The 16,683-nt window shown below is 49.1% G+C and overlaps 1 long non-coding RNA gene across 1 annotated transcript; it reads right to left on the reverse strand.

Annotated features, from left to right (window-relative positions):
- Positions 1-5,676: 5,676 nt before the first annotated feature.
- On the reverse strand, positions 5,677-12,788 carry LOC132018750 (uncharacterized). Its single transcript, XR_009404559.1, has 4 exons — positions 12,621-12,788; positions 10,601-10,715; positions 7,981-8,165; positions 5,677-6,489 (listed from the first exon to the last, which is right to left on the reverse strand). It is a non-coding gene; the product is annotated as an uncharacterized LOC132018750 (long non-coding RNA).
- Between the last annotated feature and the right edge of the window lie 3,895 nt (positions 12,789-16,683).

Consider the following 16,683-nt stretch of genomic DNA (forward strand, 5'->3'; position numbering starts at 1 on the left):
TCTGTGATCTATCTATCCCCCCAGTTGCCAGGAACAATGATCTGCCTCTGCTACGCACACCCAGAAGTTTCTCCCTACGATAGGCGCTGCATTTATTACATGAAAGCAGTGGTCACCAAGATTTCCAGTAGAAAAAGAAAAGTTGAGCATACATTCCCAATATATGTGTATTTATTTACCATAAACTTTTATGTGTATTGCCATAAGCCAGTATTTCAAGATGTATATACTTGGTATGAGATACTTCATTAATGATACCAGGTGATAATATTTCAAATACACTTTTCTAGAATTTTACATATTATTTTGGTCAACATCTTGCCACACTTGAGTTCCTCCCTGGCAGTGTGCCTGACTAAGAGCTTATAGGACCTCCCTTCCCAAGGACTGATGCGCGACACGTGACCAGAAGATAGAAGCATCCTGTGAGGACAGCAGTGTCGTCTGGAACACTAACTATTTGAAGAGTAACTTATTTTTCTAGGAAATAGGTATAAAAAGGAGTTTTCATTGTTTCTCTTCACACTACGAAAGATGATCTTGCCAGTCCCACTCTGACCTTCAGATTAGATTAGAGAATTTTCTATAGATGCCTCAGATTCCCACTGCTTTGTGACTCCTTGATGTTGGGGACCACACCATGTCTTGTATTTCCCATATTGCCTGGAACTAAGTATAGGCAAAAAAAATAGTCCTTGAGTAAACAAAATACCTCAAAGAGACCGCCACCAGAAAAAACCTGGCTCCCCCCCCCCCCCCACTTAAGATTCTATTTATTTATTTGTCAGAGAGAGAGAAGTAAAAAGAGAGCACAAGCAAGGGGAGTGACAGGCAGAGGGAGAAGCAGAATCCTTACTGAGCAAGGAGCCCGATGCAAGACTTGATCCCAGGACCCTGGGATCATGACCTGAGCTGTAGGCAGATGCTTAACTGACTGAACCATCCAGGCATTCTAACCCGGTTATTTCTAACTTGAAGCAAGAGCAGGTTGTGCTGCAGGTAAGTAGTGAGAAACTGTTCTGCTTCTTCATCATTACCTCCCAGCCTAGCCAGGTCAAGTCCCATCCTTCTCAGACTCTGCTGTTCCAGCTGGAGGGTGGATACCATAGGTTCCAAAAACTGGGGCCTTCTCTGGAATGATCTTTTGGTTCCCTCCACGCAGCTGCCCAGTTCTTCTCTTGCATTTGCACCCTCTCTTACCCGCATTGGTAATGCCTGACTGACACTGCTGGGGAAGATTGCCTACTAGGGCAGAAGGGAAGGAAAGAAGAAACTCAGTTCTTAGAAATCAGCATTGATTGATCAATCGTGTCTTCTTTCTCAGCATATAAATCAGGGCACTTAATCCGAGAGCTATCTTCTTGATCAGGTTTGGAGATGAAAGAACAAAGTGTGTTTCCCCCTCCCAAAAAGAGAAGGAGAAACAAAAGTGCAAATCCCATCTTTCATGCATGTAGGGGAAAGATGAAGTAGTCAACTTCCTAGACCTCACCATTAAAGAAAGAATCCTTTGGGCTACCCAGAAAAAAGATCAAGTCATTCCTAAAGGTGGAAAAAATGCAGTTGTCCCAGACTTATCCAAACAATATTCAATACTAAAAGATAAGAGAAGAATTCTTATAAAATTTTCAAAGACAGTATGTCTCAATATTTGTATATTCAGTAATACTGCCTTTCAGTTTTAAAGGTAACAAATTTTTTTGAACATAGAAGAACTAAGGAACTATAATATCTGTGAGTCATTGTGTGGGAAAAGAAAGGGATCCCAGAGAATGTAGACATAGATCTTAGAAGGGTTGGCTTTTTGGTAGTTCTCTCAAAGAGAGAGTGAATGGCGCCTCTGAATATAGACTAGAAAGAAATACGGCAATCCTTGAGAAGGGGGAAGTTCTGCTTCTTTCACTGAAGGATGTTGGAAATGTTATTCCAAGATGCTGGTGGTGACCCTGGCCGAGGGCCTGAGGCTTCCAGACCTTTGAGTCTCCTGCAGACTGGAATTATTATTGCCTCACAAGGAATTGGTTGCTAGCCAGTTTATTATGGAAGCTCTTTTCTGCCGCAAGGAGCAGAAGATATCAAGAGATGGAACAGCAGACTGCACAGACGGTCAAAAAGACCATGTGACAAAATGAATCCCTAACAAACCGTAAGATTTCAGATAAATGATCAAAGCAAAGAAGCCACCTTTGGAAGAGCTCAGAAGGCAAAATTACAGTCTGTCTGAGGTGGGTGGCTGTAGTGACATGGTCAGAGGACTTGAAGAAAGGAATCACATTGCAGCAGAATATCTGCTTCTTTGAGAACTAAAGACAGATGCCATATTAAAAAAAAAAAAAACAGGACAAGCTACTGGGAAGTCAAAACTCTACAGAAAGATCACATTTTTGTTAAGGAATTTTATAAAACTTTCAGAGGCAAAAATATGCTGCAATGAAGCTAAACCAGCAAAGGAAAGAGGATGTCTAAACTCCACCAGGCTTAAGAAGAAAATGACTAAATTTTTAAAAAGATTTTATTTATTTATTTGACAGAGAGGTCACAAGTAGGCAGAAAGGCAGGCAGAGAGAGAGGAGGAAGCAGGCTCCCTGCAGAGCAGAGAGCCCGATGAGGGGCTTGATCCCAGGACCCTAGGTTCATGACCTGAGCTGAAGGCAGAGGCTTAACCCACTGAGCCACCCTGCTGCCCCAAAAGTGACTAAATTAAAAAAAAAATATGGAACAGTTATTGTGGAAAAATGACTGGAATAAGGAACACTCTGGGCTCATCGGACTAACAGTATTGTATGAGAACTCTTAGAAAGACTTGCTCACAGAGGGAAGGAAATTAAAACTTTAAATCATTACACTGTGTGGTTGAAACAGTGGCAGGTCAGAGGAGTGGGATTTTTTGTTGTTGTTGTTTTTCGTTTTTTTAATCAGAGAAGAAGAAAGATGAAGGGCTCATAGAAAAATCTTTGCTAAGTCCTTTGTTGCCAACAGGAGCTGACCAGTGAGGGGTCATTTAGGCATACCACGTGGCCACAGTTTTGTTGGAAACCAAAGCATGGCAGAGGAAAAGGCTGATCCTTAATGGCCTCTACCTAGATAAATCCATGGTTCTGAAAAAGCAGCTGATTCATAACTGGTATAAATAGGAAAAAAAAAAAAGAAAGTGACCAGCTGCAGAAGAACTGAAAACATATAAGCAAGGGAATGAAGACACGGTGCATGAATTATAGCCAACAGAGAGCCCTGATAAACCCCCAGACTATTCGCACGGTGAGAAAGCATGTGACAGCTGGCACACTGCCCTTGCTGGAGTGGAAGGGGAAATATGCCGGCCTGGGATGGAAATTCATGCAGCTAAACCAGGACGGCCCGGGAGAAATCCTCTTCACCGTGCTTCTCTTCTGCACCCACTGACTTGAGGCACACACAAGCTCTACCCCGTGCCCACATGGGTCATGTAGCCAGAGCTCTGAATTTCTCTTCTCTTATGCAAGACATATGCCCCCAGGTGATCTGTGGATGGTCGTGGGGGATCATATTAGGTTTTTAGAATGAAACTTCCTAGGATAGGGGCTCCAGGAACCTTCTTCGATAAAGCCAAGAAACCTCTTCCCTTTTACAGTGATGAGTTTCAAAGGTAATGTTGGTGTCAGAGCTCCTGGATTGTCAATGGAAAGATGCCCATGGAGTCGACTGGGACACCTGCTCCCTGCACATGGTTTCTGGGCCTCTGTGCCCTCTTCCACGCCTCATTTCTGTGGGGCTTTTCCTTGAAACTTTCAGAATATTGCACCCTCAAAGCAGGCTTTCTCATGGACTTAAGGACACGACTTCCTGCCCTAAAGAGGGTCTGCCTCTGAGAATTGAGGCCCTCACATGCTCTTCTCACCGGAGAAGACCGTTCCACCTGTGGCCCATCCCAGACCAGGGACAAATTGTCTCCACCTCTTGCAAGATTCAGAACTGTCTTCAGGTTCCAGATCTGACCCTCTTCTCTGTTCGGAGGCTGTTTGGAGGACAACTCACAGGCCTCTCTCAGACCTTCACCACGACAACGAATGGACTGTGGGAAACATCCCCTAGGCTTTGACCCATTTCCATTGTATTGTTTTTACTGAATTTTCTATTTGCTTAGGCTGCCCTAAATAAATCATGCATTTTGGGCCACAAATAAAGAAGACTCTGAAGATAGAGCTAAGACCCAACCATTTTGTTTTGGTCCCTATAATGTGAGTAACTAGCAAATTAGTGTAAACATTATGAAAATGAAATACCTTTAATAAATACTTTTAAAGTTCAGAAATGTCAAGCTACTGGAAAATGGAGGAAGAAAACCTTACCGTAATTTGAAGTGTGGTGAGGAGGTCACTCCTCGACGACGGTCCTCCCTCAGGAAGTAGGTGGTCTGGGATGCCACCACCCATGACCCATTCCTTTGTACCCATCGTTGCCTTTATTCTAGAAATGGTTTGAAATCATATGTGCTCCTGACAGTGGTAACATGCTGTGCGAACTTAAAGGTGCGTGGACGTCTATGACCCGGTTTTCCTCAGGATCAGAAAAACCCAGGGAGTGTGGGTTAGGCCACAGTGGGAGGTAAGGTAGGGAAAACTTGGTTCTCGGTGTAGGACTAAGGGTGATATACTGGTGCTTTCCCTAGGTGGGCAGAGGAAAAAGGCCTGGTAGGCTTTCCAAGGAAAATGGGATGGCACTGGCCTCCCCTCCAGGTGAACCAGGAAGCCCATTGTAAGACCCTGAGGGCCTTGGAAAGCACAGTTGGCCCTTGAACCCGACAGCATGGGTTTAAACTGTGGGGGGTCCACTTACATGTGGATTTTCCCCCAATAAATACAGTGCAGTACTGTCAATAGATTTTCTCTTTCTAAGAATTTTAATAACGTTTTCTCTCTCTAGCTTACTTTATTGTAAAAATCCAGCACATAATGCATGAGACAAACAAAATATTTGTTCATCGATTGTTTATGATATTGCTAAGACTTCCAGGTCATTAAGTTTTTGGGGAATCCCTAACCCCTGTGTTGTTCGAGGGCATTGTCTTCCGGCCGGACACACCCAGTCCATCTTTCAAACAATGTTACAGGCCGTCAACTTCATCCAACAGTTATTTTCTGTGTGCCAAGCTGTGTTCTGCCCACCAGAAGGACAGCAGTGCGTGAATCAGCCGTCAATCCTCGCCCTCCTGGGACTAGCACTGCGCTTAGCTTTGCCCACTTTCTTCCTTATTTCCCTTCTTGTTCGTTAGTGTTTTTCATCCCATTTTGGTTCTTTTCCGTGCCCTCTTCTTTGGTTTGCTAAGTAACGTGGGTGGTGAGAGGGAGTAATTAAAGGTTACGAAGGACATAGGTGGCATTGTAATAACACCGTGTGTGGGACAACTGATTACACGGGTGCAGTTGGGATTATCCAATCTCCCTGCTGCTTTTGGTAAGGACAGGGTTCCAGCCTTTAATACAGCTTCCATTCCTCCCCCACCCAGACTGCTCTGCTTCCTGACCCCCCTCTTTTCTCTGTCTGAATGACCTTAAATTACCTGATAGAGGAAAATGAAGTGACTGATTCTGGGATTTCATTGAAAACAAACAAAGAAACAAAACTTCAGCCTAAAAAATGGTGTCTTTAGTTATTATAGAATCATCACCACTATTTTTTTTTTAAGATTTTGTTTATTTGACAGACAGAGATCACAAGCAGGCAGAGAGACAGGCAGAGAGAGAGGAGAGAGGAGGAAGCAGGCTCCCTGCTGAGCAGAGAGCCCGATGCGGGGCTCCATCCCAGGACCCTGGGATCATGACCTGAGCTGAAGGCAGAGACTTTAACCCACTGAGCCACCCAGGTGCCCCAGAATCATCACCACTATTAAGGTGACCTCTAAATTTCTGAGAAAATCGTGTTGGAAAACCCAGGCTAAACAGCACCCCCCACCCCCACTCCAAAATATTACTCCTTTATCGACTAGCTGAAGCCAGGACAGAGTAAAGTTTCAATGGTAAATGAATTCCGCCTGCTGGGCTCTTGCTCAGGTCAGATCACATAGAAAGACAAACATGTATCTACTTTCCTAGACATACTTATTCATTGTCAGCTGAGCCCACAGAAGCTTTGGAAGGTAGGTCCTCTTATCTCGCAACTATTTTCATAATGACCAATTAACGTGGAACACAAGAGGCAGCTTAATCACCAGGAAGGAGAAATGCCCATTCAAATTTGCTTCCCCAGCTTTTCACCCACCAGCTGGGAGACTTTGAACAAGCCAGCCCACCTGTCTCCCCAGTGCATCTTTCATCTGTAGACGGGAATAATAAGAATAATAACGTGCTTCCTTGAGATGCGATAACATCACCATGGGCTTTGAACTCTTCTCGCCTTGGCACCCAGGGTTCCAGTTGTGTCATTACAATCACAGGGGTGACACGTCTCAGCCCATGGGGCCGTGCGCTGGAATTTAACTTTGTTGAGTGTCTCTTCTTTCATACCCGTGGCCTGCACAAAGGCAACAGAGATTGGATTGAAAATTGTTCATTTGGTCTCACTGAGCTTTGCTTTTTTTCCTCTTTGCCCCACGATCGTCAGTCTCTGGTTCCTGAGTGAGTGCGATATTAGAGAGAGGCTAGGTGCACGGTTTCACCAAACTTGCAGTTTCATTGCACGCATGCGTGTGTGTTCACATGCGGACTGCACATGGTGAGCCTCCGTTCTGCTTGACCTTCAGGCCCGTCCTCTGTGGTGGAGATGCTTCCCTAATCTTACGTATATGAAATGTTTGCATTGTCTTTCCTTTTAATAAACTGTTGCCTGAAGCTGTATTGCCATAGGTAAATGTACAATTGAATACCATTGTCCTGGCCATGTCTCTACACATTACACATAATCCAACCCAAACCTTTGTTCATCAGTGACTTAATGTACTTTTTTCAGGTCTCTCCAACTACTATGCTTTTTTTTTTCCATTTAGTATGTACACTTTCCCCCTATAATTCCAGTATCCAGCACTGGTTTATGATACTTTCAGTCTCCTCTTCTGGTCAAACCCCAAGTCCTTCCTCCATCCATAAAGAGTGATTTCTTGCCCTAAGAGAAATGGATTGTTTGGGTGTGCAATCTTGCCCTGAGTTTGACTCCAGGATGAAATCAGGCCGGGCCATGCATGCTCCCTCCACATCACTCACTAAGCTCTCTGTCTCTCTCTGCATGGGACTCAGGAACAATTTAGAGTTTTCCATCCCTGGAGTGACACCGGTGGCAAGATCCCTGATGGGAGAGGTGTGCTATTCTCCTGTGAAGTCCCAGACCAACTGGGGAGTATGAAAGCCTGCTTGGAAAGGCTGAGGCTTCAGAATATAGAATGTTCACTGGCAGAACACTTCTAGAAAAGGCATGCATGGAAAGTTTAGATCTGTAAACAAACGCTTAGAGCTCTTTGTCACTCTGCATACCCAGAAAGTGTCCATGTTCCCACAATCAAGGTGTGCATACCGACTTTGCAAGCCCTCTTTGCTACATTCTAGCCACCCAGAGAGAGAGAAAGAGAGAGAGAGAGAGAAGTAAATCTCCCTAGGTCTCAAATGCAAATTCCTAAAAGGGATTTTATTGGCCCCAGTCTCCAGCCTGGAGGCTCAGAGCCTCCTGGGTGAACTCAGCGAGGAGCCCACTGAGATAACCATGAATTGCAGGGGAGGGGTGGGCTTTTCTGTAAAAGCATGCATTGGGGTGCCGTGGAATGGGTGATGGTGACCACACGGGGGTTTGTATTTGTAGCCGTGAGTAGACAGTACACCCTTACCATACAAGCCAGATTATGGGTCCCTTAGCTTATGCCTTTACCCATTACTAGAGTTTGAAGTCTAGCAAGACTTTTGGAAGGCCATACAGTGAGCCCTGTGCTCTGCTCTGAGCTTTTAGTGATGAAATTTTGAAAGATACAAAAGGAGCCAGAGAAGAAGGTGTTTCCTCTGCTCTGGGGTTGTCTCCCACCTGCTGCAAGAATTTCCAGGGTGTGCATTGGAGCAGGATAGATCAGTGAGAGGGGAAGGTTCGGGCAGCTTGCCCAGGCTTCAGCCCGGATGGACTTTGACCCACAAGTGGCGTGGCATCCGTCCCGGAGGCTAAGGACCTCTTTCCTCATGAGCTAGCCGGCAGGTGCATCTGGTGTGCGTGCTCTGCAGAGAAAATTCATTGCCGTTGACATTCTTGCTGGACGACTAGAAATTGGGCCCATTTGGAAACCTGGAGGGAAGGGGCAGGCTGGGTGGGATACAGGAGAAGCCACAGGACCAAGGAGTCTATGACTATATTACATTCTCATTAACCTGGAGGGAAGCCTTACACCTACTTCCAAGGGGAGCTTGGATTGCACAAAGGGAGCAGAAGAGCAGAGAGGGAAAAGCACGGATCTGGAATCAAACAGCGAAAAACATCTGGGCCACAGACCTGTGAAAGGCAACCTGCGTTTCAATGCTGTTGGAGGAAATATGGCACAAGGGTGTTGAGCAGCGTAAGTGGGAAAGGCTCAGACTGGTTTCTCCTCTCAGACCAGCGGCTGTGAGCCTGTGAACAAGTTACTTCCCGTTTGGCCCTTGGCCTCCTCAGCCTCCTGATGAGACAATAAGATATCCTCGAGGCACTGCTTGGGGCCAGAGCTGGGCTGGGGCTGCCCTCCCCATGCCAGTCCTCACAAGCTCTTCCTACCATCCTGAGAAGCTGTTTTGGGGACGGGGGCTTGGGGCCATGGCTTCCAGAGTGCAGTGTTGAGAAAGTGGGCCCTTGACCCCATGGGGCTCTTGGACATAAAGTTGATTAGTTGACTCAGAAGCTAGGAGAACTGTAAAATAGGGTCATGTTAGAGTCAACAGTCATTTGTGACTTGTTCTGGGTTCTTGGAGGAGGACCTGTTATCCTTTGGGCAACAAAGTTCACAGAAGCCCCCCACGGTGGTGGGGCTTGGTTATATTCCTTCACAAAATGACTGCTTTTTCAAGCCAAGGTCATCTTTCTTTTTTCTTTTTAATTACAGTAAACACACATAATACACATTTACCATCTTAATCATTTTTAAGGGTATAGCTTAGTGGCATTAAGTACCTTCACTCAGTGCTGTGCAACCATCATCACCACCACCCATCTTTGGAGTCTTCTCAGGTTGCAAAATTAATCTCTGTCCCCATGAAACACTGCCTCCTCCTTCCCTGGCCCTTGCCCCTGGCAGCACCCCCAACGCAATCCACTTCCCGAATCTGAGAATTGGACTACATTAGGAACTCCTTATACGTTGGAGCCATCCAGAATTACTTTCATAACTGGCTTATTTCACTGAACAGGACGCCTCAAGAATCTTCCATGTTGTAGCACATGTCCTAATTCCCTTCCTTTTTAAGATGCGGTCGCCATCGTATCGACTCGGGGCATCTTGCTAAATGTGGCTCCGTCCTTTTCTTCCATATTGTTGCCCTTTCTTGGCCAATCACCCCTCTCCCTCTTTGTGTAATGGCTTCCTGAGTGGTTCTGTGGGGCGGGGTTGGGGGGGGCTCCTTGTTCTCATGCTGTCCGCACCTTCTGATCACCTTGCCATTCCTCCATCTGGCTTCCTCCCCCTCTCATGCCCGTGCCCTCCCTGCTCTGCTCTCCCTCCCTCCCTGCCTCGTCCCTCTGATCCTCCTCATCCTCCCCTCTTCCAGGAAGCTCTCCTATCGGCCCCACCTGCCCTTCCGGAGCCTCCGTGAAGTCCCTCTGTTTATATTCAGCCCATGCTTGCGGTGCTGCTTTGGAGTTTCCGCTGGTCCTTTTCTTTCACTAAAAAGAACTTTGTCTTCACTTTTTGATCCTTGGTGCCTGGCACCCAGTAGGAACTCAAACATGTTTGAAGGATGACCACAGGCACGAGTAGATGAAAAGCTGCTTGGGGACTCACCAGAAGAAGGCTGACCTTCTGTGCCAACCAGGGGCCACCGTTATGATCCATGGGCTTGCTGGCTGCGTTTTATGGACTGAGACTGGCCATAAGGAAGACGCTTCCTTATGGGGGAGAAAGACTAAAGTTTGGGGTGAATACTGAAGGGGCCTGAATCCATTAGATATGGTCTTAGGCAAAGACAATTCATAGAACAGCTGCCTTCAAAGGCCTCCTGCTCTCTGATTCAGTATACAAATATAAGTAAAGAGGTGTGAATAGATTTTTCTTTCTTTTTTTTTTTTTAAGATTTTACCTATTTATTTGACAGACAGAGATCACAAGTAGGCAGGCAGGCAGAGAAAGAGGAAGCGAAGCAGGCTCCCTGCTGAGCACAGAGCCCGATGCAGGGCTCCATCTCAGGACCCTGGGATCATGACCTGAGCCGAAGGCAGAGGCTTTAACCCACTGAGCCACCCAAGCACCCCAGGTGTGAATAGATTCTTAAGCTATTGAAGGCTGGATTCAAACAAACCTCCAGACCATAGGTGTTCTGCTTGATGCATGTCCTCACGGACACCACCAGCCTTCCAGAAGGCCCTCAAGGTTCTCCCTCCCACCCCTGCCCCCAGATGTAACTGCTGCCCTGACCTCCAGCACCCGGGCTTAGTTTCATCATGTTGGGCCTTTGGAGAAACAGACTCTGACCGTAAGTGCCCTTCTGTGCCTCGCTTCCTTCTGCGAGCTTCGTTCATTCCGTTGCACGTTCAGAGCCTCCCACGCGTTCTCGGCTCCTCCGGGGGCCGCGACAGCTCCGTGGTGCCTGTGGAGGGTGAACTGAGTTGCGTCTGTGTGAGTGTGTCCCCCCTCCCCCCCACAACCCCGTGTGGTTGCCTGTGTGAAGCTGCGGGGTGTGGACAGCTCACAGGAGGTGTGGTCCCCGCTTTCAAGGCCATCTTTGTGTCTCTGCAGCCCTCAGCACAGGGCCCGGAGCACAGATGGCTTCAGTAAATGTTTGCTGAGTGCACCCGATGAATGGACAGTTTGTCACTGGATCTTTTCATTTATCCCTTGGCTTAGTCCCTGACTCCCCTTGAAATACGGCCGCATTCGTGGACTGCATCTTTATTTATCAGGTCGTTGTGCTTGTTTTCTGACCAAGAAGAAGAAACAAGTGCAGAAATGGGCCCTTCAGAGCAGCCATATTCTCTGCAAAGGAGATCTCCTTTGTGCCAAGAATAGAACCATCTATGGACTGGGTGGACGTTTCGAGTCCATCAGGACTCAAAGGGCCGTGTGTGGGGGAATCAGAAGGGCCGGGTGACCGGGCAGGCAGACAGGCCGTGACTCACACAATGTCCCGGCACCAATGCAGGGGAAGGCTTTCCACGTTCTCGGAAAAAAAACCCACAGTGAGCTGAACAGCCAGCCCACCTGCCCCTCCCATCTGCAGTGCCTCCTCAGAAAGATCTCTGCTTCAGCATCACATGATCTGCTTCTGCAGGAGGGAGGGGGAACCAGGGTGCAGGAGGGGAGAGGGAGAGGGAGAGAGATGGAGAGAAACAGTCTTTTGTTCTGCCATCCTCCATGATTGCTTATCTCTGGCAACAGGCTCTGAAGTCAGGCCAAGGATTTTAATAAAGCATCCGAAGAGTCACCCAGCAGACAGCAGGGCCTTTCACTCCGCACTGATTTGGACGAGGGATATAAATTCTGTGTTCCCTGTGATAGCAGAGCTGTCTCTGTTTGCTGGTTTCCTGGTGAGTCTTACTGTGTCTTATTAACCCTACATGTGTCTCAGAGCCTGAAGTAACCTCCCCACACAGTCACACATATGGACGAGCACATATTTCCCCGCTCCCATAAGGGTACACGCTGTCCCTGAAAAGAACCCCTCCCGGTGCGTGAGCTTGCTCATCTAAAACGCATCGAGTCACAAGATAATATCATCTGGAAGCCTACACTTAATTGAAATATTAAAAGGCTGGGTTGTTTGGGGGGAATTCCGGCATATTGGATAAGACAGCTAGAGCAAAAGGACAGAATACAAGTACCACTGGGGTCATGACGTGGCCCAAGGGTCACTGCATCTTCAGGGCTTGTCATGGATGAACAGCCCTTGGAGGCTGACCTGGGGAGGCGCCTTGTCTGGAAACCTATGCATTCCCTTCAGTCCGGGCTTCCCGGCCTGGCACTCCATACCGCACAGCCCCAACTTTCTTCCTCAGCTTCCTCAGATCTGGCTGGGGAGGGAGGATCTCCAGGTGGGTTCAGGATCCAAGACCCCACTCCACCCCAGGCCCCGTGTACCTCTGAGGATTTCCTCTATTCCTCAAGCATTCATTTCCTTGGGAATCATGATACCCACTTCCTTGGACTTTTGTGAGGGTCCTCTGAGACAGGAGAAGTCTTCAAATGTGTGCCATCATTTTTAACCCTTTGAGCTACTCCACTTCCCAGGACACATGCTGCCCATGGCTCTGCCCAAAACTGTCTCCCCCTGAGCCCCAGCGCACCCTCTTTCTCTTCTCCCATCCTGGCTGGTATCCCCCATCCCCTCGTTCAGGTTCTGATGATCTGCCCAGCCTGACCCAGCCTTCCTGAAGCTCCTGACCCGTGAGTACTTGGTGCCTCCCTGGCCGGTCTGTGTCCAACCCACCACTGTTAATTACCGCCTCCTCTCTGCAACAATCTGTCTGTGCCCCAGAGATCAAGGTGAAATACATACTCATTGCTCAGAGCTCGGTGTACCGTCAAGACTGTGGAAAGAAGCAGAGGTCAGTGAGGTGAAGGTGAACTGCCACACCGGGGACCGCCCAGCTACTTCTTGTTGGAAGGGCCTTTCCTGCCTTGCTCTCCTAAAGCCTGTGTGTTTCCTTCCCCAAAACAAGCGAGTATGCACGTAGGCTGCTCCCTTGGCCTTGCCTGATAAGGGAGGAACATTTTTATTCACCACTCATGGTTGATCTGGAGCCAGATCTGCACTTGCGCTGTGGGAGAGGAGGAGGATTGGGGCTTCTGTGGAGTCTGGGGGAGTGAAGAAAGGGGCGGCGCCCTCTGGGGCCCTCGATGGGGCTGCCCAGTCTAATGGCAGAGGCCGAGTTGACTTACCAGCTGTCCGCTGGGTAAGACAGAGCCATATGGAGGCTTAGTTGGTTATGGAAACTATACTGACATTTTTCAAAGAATTATAAAAATCTCTTCATGGTTGATTCTGCCTGTGACTTAACTGTGACACCATTCTACTTGTTTCTAATCCCTTTGGAGCTTTTTCCCCCCTCTGAAGCAAAGTGATAGGATTTATCTTATTTTCCTTTTGTGCCAGAGTCTGATGACATTAGAACTCGAGCAGGGGTTTTTCGTCTCTGTGCTAAGAAATGGCATGGGACAGCTGCTGCCAGCAAAAATATTTTGTCTGCCCTTGTGAGGAGTGTGTAGGGGGGAAGCAGGGGTGGAGGAAGCAGGGGTGGGGCTGGGTGGGGAGGGAAGAGGTGGATGTGCCTGAGAATACTGGTCTGGGGGAGATTCAAGAATGAATAGGGGAAAATTTTTAAAATGTGCATCAAGAAAGTCTTAATATGCTTGAACTCTTCACCGGAAACAGACTGCTCCTGTTAGATAATTTTGGTATGAGAACCTAATCCTATTTTGAAAATGAGGTAAGAGGAAAACTGCTTTGGAAGAATCATTCTGACTATTATGTGGAGAATTGATGGTAAGGGGATGAGGTCAGGGTCAGGGAGACCATTTAGGTTAGCACAGGAGTCCAGAGCAGAGCCGAGGTGGAGTGGCCGGCTGCAGTCAGAGTCTGGACAGAGCCAGCAGGATTTGCTGATGATGGGACATGAGCTGGGAGAGGATGACAGGGGTCAGGGAGGATGCCAAGGTTTGGGGCCTGACTACCTGGAAGAACTCAGGTACCACTTTCCAAGATGATGAGGAATGTGGGAAAGCCAGGCTTTGTGGGGGACCTTGTTAAGCTTCCAGCTCACGTTCAAACTGGGATGCTGGGTTGACAGCTGACTCTAGTACAGGTTTGGAGCTCAGGAAAGCTCAGAGACATAAATGTGGGCGGCAGCAGTGTGTCGAAGGTACGGAAGCCATGGGCTGGAGGAGGGCACCTCACAGGGAGAGCAGCTGGAAGGGAGAAGTGTCTCTGGGGCACTTCCATGGGGAGGTTGGGACTATGAGTGAGATCCAGCAGAGGCACTGGAGGAGGGGCCTGGAGGAAGGAGAGAGAGCAGAGTCCTGTGAGGCTGAGAACATCCTGGATATTCTTATGACTCATTGATTGCCCTGTGAGCTGGCCCAGGGCTGCTCTAGCTTCAGATGGCATGCATTGTCTTCCAAGCCTCACCTTTCTTCACCTGGAAGGGAGGTAGCTAGTATCCTCCCCACAGAGCAGTTTTCTTATCTATCATCTAAATAATCCTGTAATTCTTGGTTCCTACCAAAATTCATGCCAGACGAAGTCCCACAACCCAGACTGGTGGCAGAAAGAGGAGAGGGATGAATCAAAGTACCAATGCCCCTCTTGCCCTCTTTTGAAGCAGTTAACCCCGGAGGAGCCTGGCACCTTTTGCAGTGTGCTGCTGAGTCCTTTTGCATGTGTGGGCTGCGGCCTCGCTGAGAAACAGGACCTGCTGTTTCATCTGAGCATTCTAAGATTGCAGAGCCCAGAGAGAAGACTGCCCCCGACAGGGTTCCTGAGTTACAGAGTAGGACCTTGCTTTCCGAAAGCTACACCGCAGCCAGCCCGCTTCCTTCCCACCTGCCACCTAGTGGTTCTCCGGAGAATTGCACCCTCCTGCTCAGGGCCGGCCTCACGCGGGGATCTGGTTACCATTGTGCGTTCTTATCTGATCTTCTTCAGAGCGCATTAGCTCTGCAAGGCGCCTCTGAGAGCCTCTAAGCCAATCGTCTCAGTTTACAGCTAAGGTAACAGAGACTTAGAAGAGAGGCATCGAGCTAATTAGTGGTGGAGGCAGGCGTACAGCCCAAGCCCCCCCATCTCCCACCCCCCCCAGGAGGCCCTTATTTATCCTTCTCGCAAGTATTCATTCACTCCCTCAACTACCTAGTCAATATTTGTTCGGTGCCTACTGGGTGCAGGGCCCGTGCTGCTCAGGGCACTGAAGCTGGGAGACCCCGTCGTCGCCCTCAAGGAGCTTCCTGAGAAGGCCGAGGAGCAGGCAAACAGGCCAACACAGAAAATGAGTGCTCTGTGAGGGGTAAAGATGAAGGGCCGGGAAAAGCCAGGAAGCCCCCCCCCCCCCCCCGCCCCTGCAAGGATGCTCCTGGGGCTAACTCTGGGATGAGGGGTTTCTCCAGCAGGTGCAACGGTGGTGCAGTGACCACGTCGGTGCACAGCGCAAGCAGAGGTGGTGGGTTCTGGACGCCTTGTGGAGTTCCGTATCTACCGCCAGAGCAGAAAGCAGCACGTGGGGGAAGGGACAGATTTGAAGCAGCCTGGCGGCTAGGCCAGGGACCTCGAATCAATGAGGCTAAATGTCCCTGCAGAAAGTTTTCGTTAGAGGAAATATCACCAGCCGGTTTAGTCCTTCGCTAGATCTCCCGCCACAGTGAGAAGGGCCCCTGGTGGAAGCAAGAGAGCACGCCAGAATGCCAGGACAGGGGTTCAGCGGAGAGGAGGAAGGACAAGGCGTGCCCCAGGCCCGAAGTGCCGGGAGACTGTGTCGCGGCCTGTGGGCGATAGCCGGGGACTCTTCAGTTGCAGATTGGGAACCCAAGGGAGTGGTGGAACATTCACCAACGGAGGGAGTACAGGAAGGAAAGGGTTGGGGTGGGGGCAGGAGGGAGGGGGTGGAAGAGATGGTGAAATTAGGTGTGGACTTGGGGAGGGGCCAGATGCTGTGGGGGACAGTTAAGAAATGACGGCCCCAGACCGCAGGGTCTGTGTGCGCCTCTGGGAAAATCAACGATGGCCCTACATGTGTACTTGTGAGATTAGGTGACAAGAAAATTCATGGCTGCGGATGCACTTGCCCAGGGAATGCATGAGGGGAGAGGAGAACCGGCTCACGGGGAGCCTGCTCCAGGCTGGCTTCGCCAGAAAGCAATTTCAGAGAGTTCAGTCTGCGTATTTTATTAGAGAATACCCTTGGATTTGACACCCATGCGGGAAGTGAGAGGAAGTAGAGGGAGAAGGAGAAGCCTCCGGTGACCCCACGGGGAGCTCTGGGGCTCACATGGCTGTCAGCCTTGACTGCATTGGGCCAAAGTGGCTGCATCTTTATTCCCTTGCCTCCACCAGACGGCCCTCCTGCCCCCAACTCCCAGCCCAGGAAAGACCCTGGGGACAAGGCAACTCTGAGCAGCAGGGGTTATCCCTAAAGGGGTTGACTCTTGAAGGCCCTGTGGTCCCAGCAACCCGGCAACCATTCTTCCCTGGAAGGAGGACCTTCCCTTAGGCCAGCGTTACAGGTGGGTCCATTCGTGTCACAATCAAGCAAAGGTGTACCATGTGGCACCCAAGTAGATCACCTGAGCGTCAGCCATTTTCCTCCCTGCCCTCACCTGATGACAACAGCCCTATCTCTCCCTTATGATGAGGTTGGCGTTCCCCTGCCAGGATGGTGACTCCTCTTTGTGAGTTGCTGGGGTCTGGAAACAAGGAGTGCAAAGTGCCTCGTGGCCGCCATAGCTCATTACGGAGCAGAACCCTTGCTGTGTCCCCTGGAGGAAGTGTTCTCCCTTTGTGAAGCAGGACCACTACCGCTACATTCCGTAAGTGCAGCATTGGGAAGCACAGTCACCTGTCCCTGTTGGGG

This window comes from Mustela nigripes, chromosome 5, assembly GCF_022355385.1.
Source record: "Mustela nigripes isolate SB6536 chromosome 5, MUSNIG.SB6536, whole genome shotgun sequence".
NCBI classification, from domain to species: Eukaryota; Metazoa; Chordata; class Mammalia; order Carnivora; family Mustelidae; genus Mustela; species Mustela nigripes.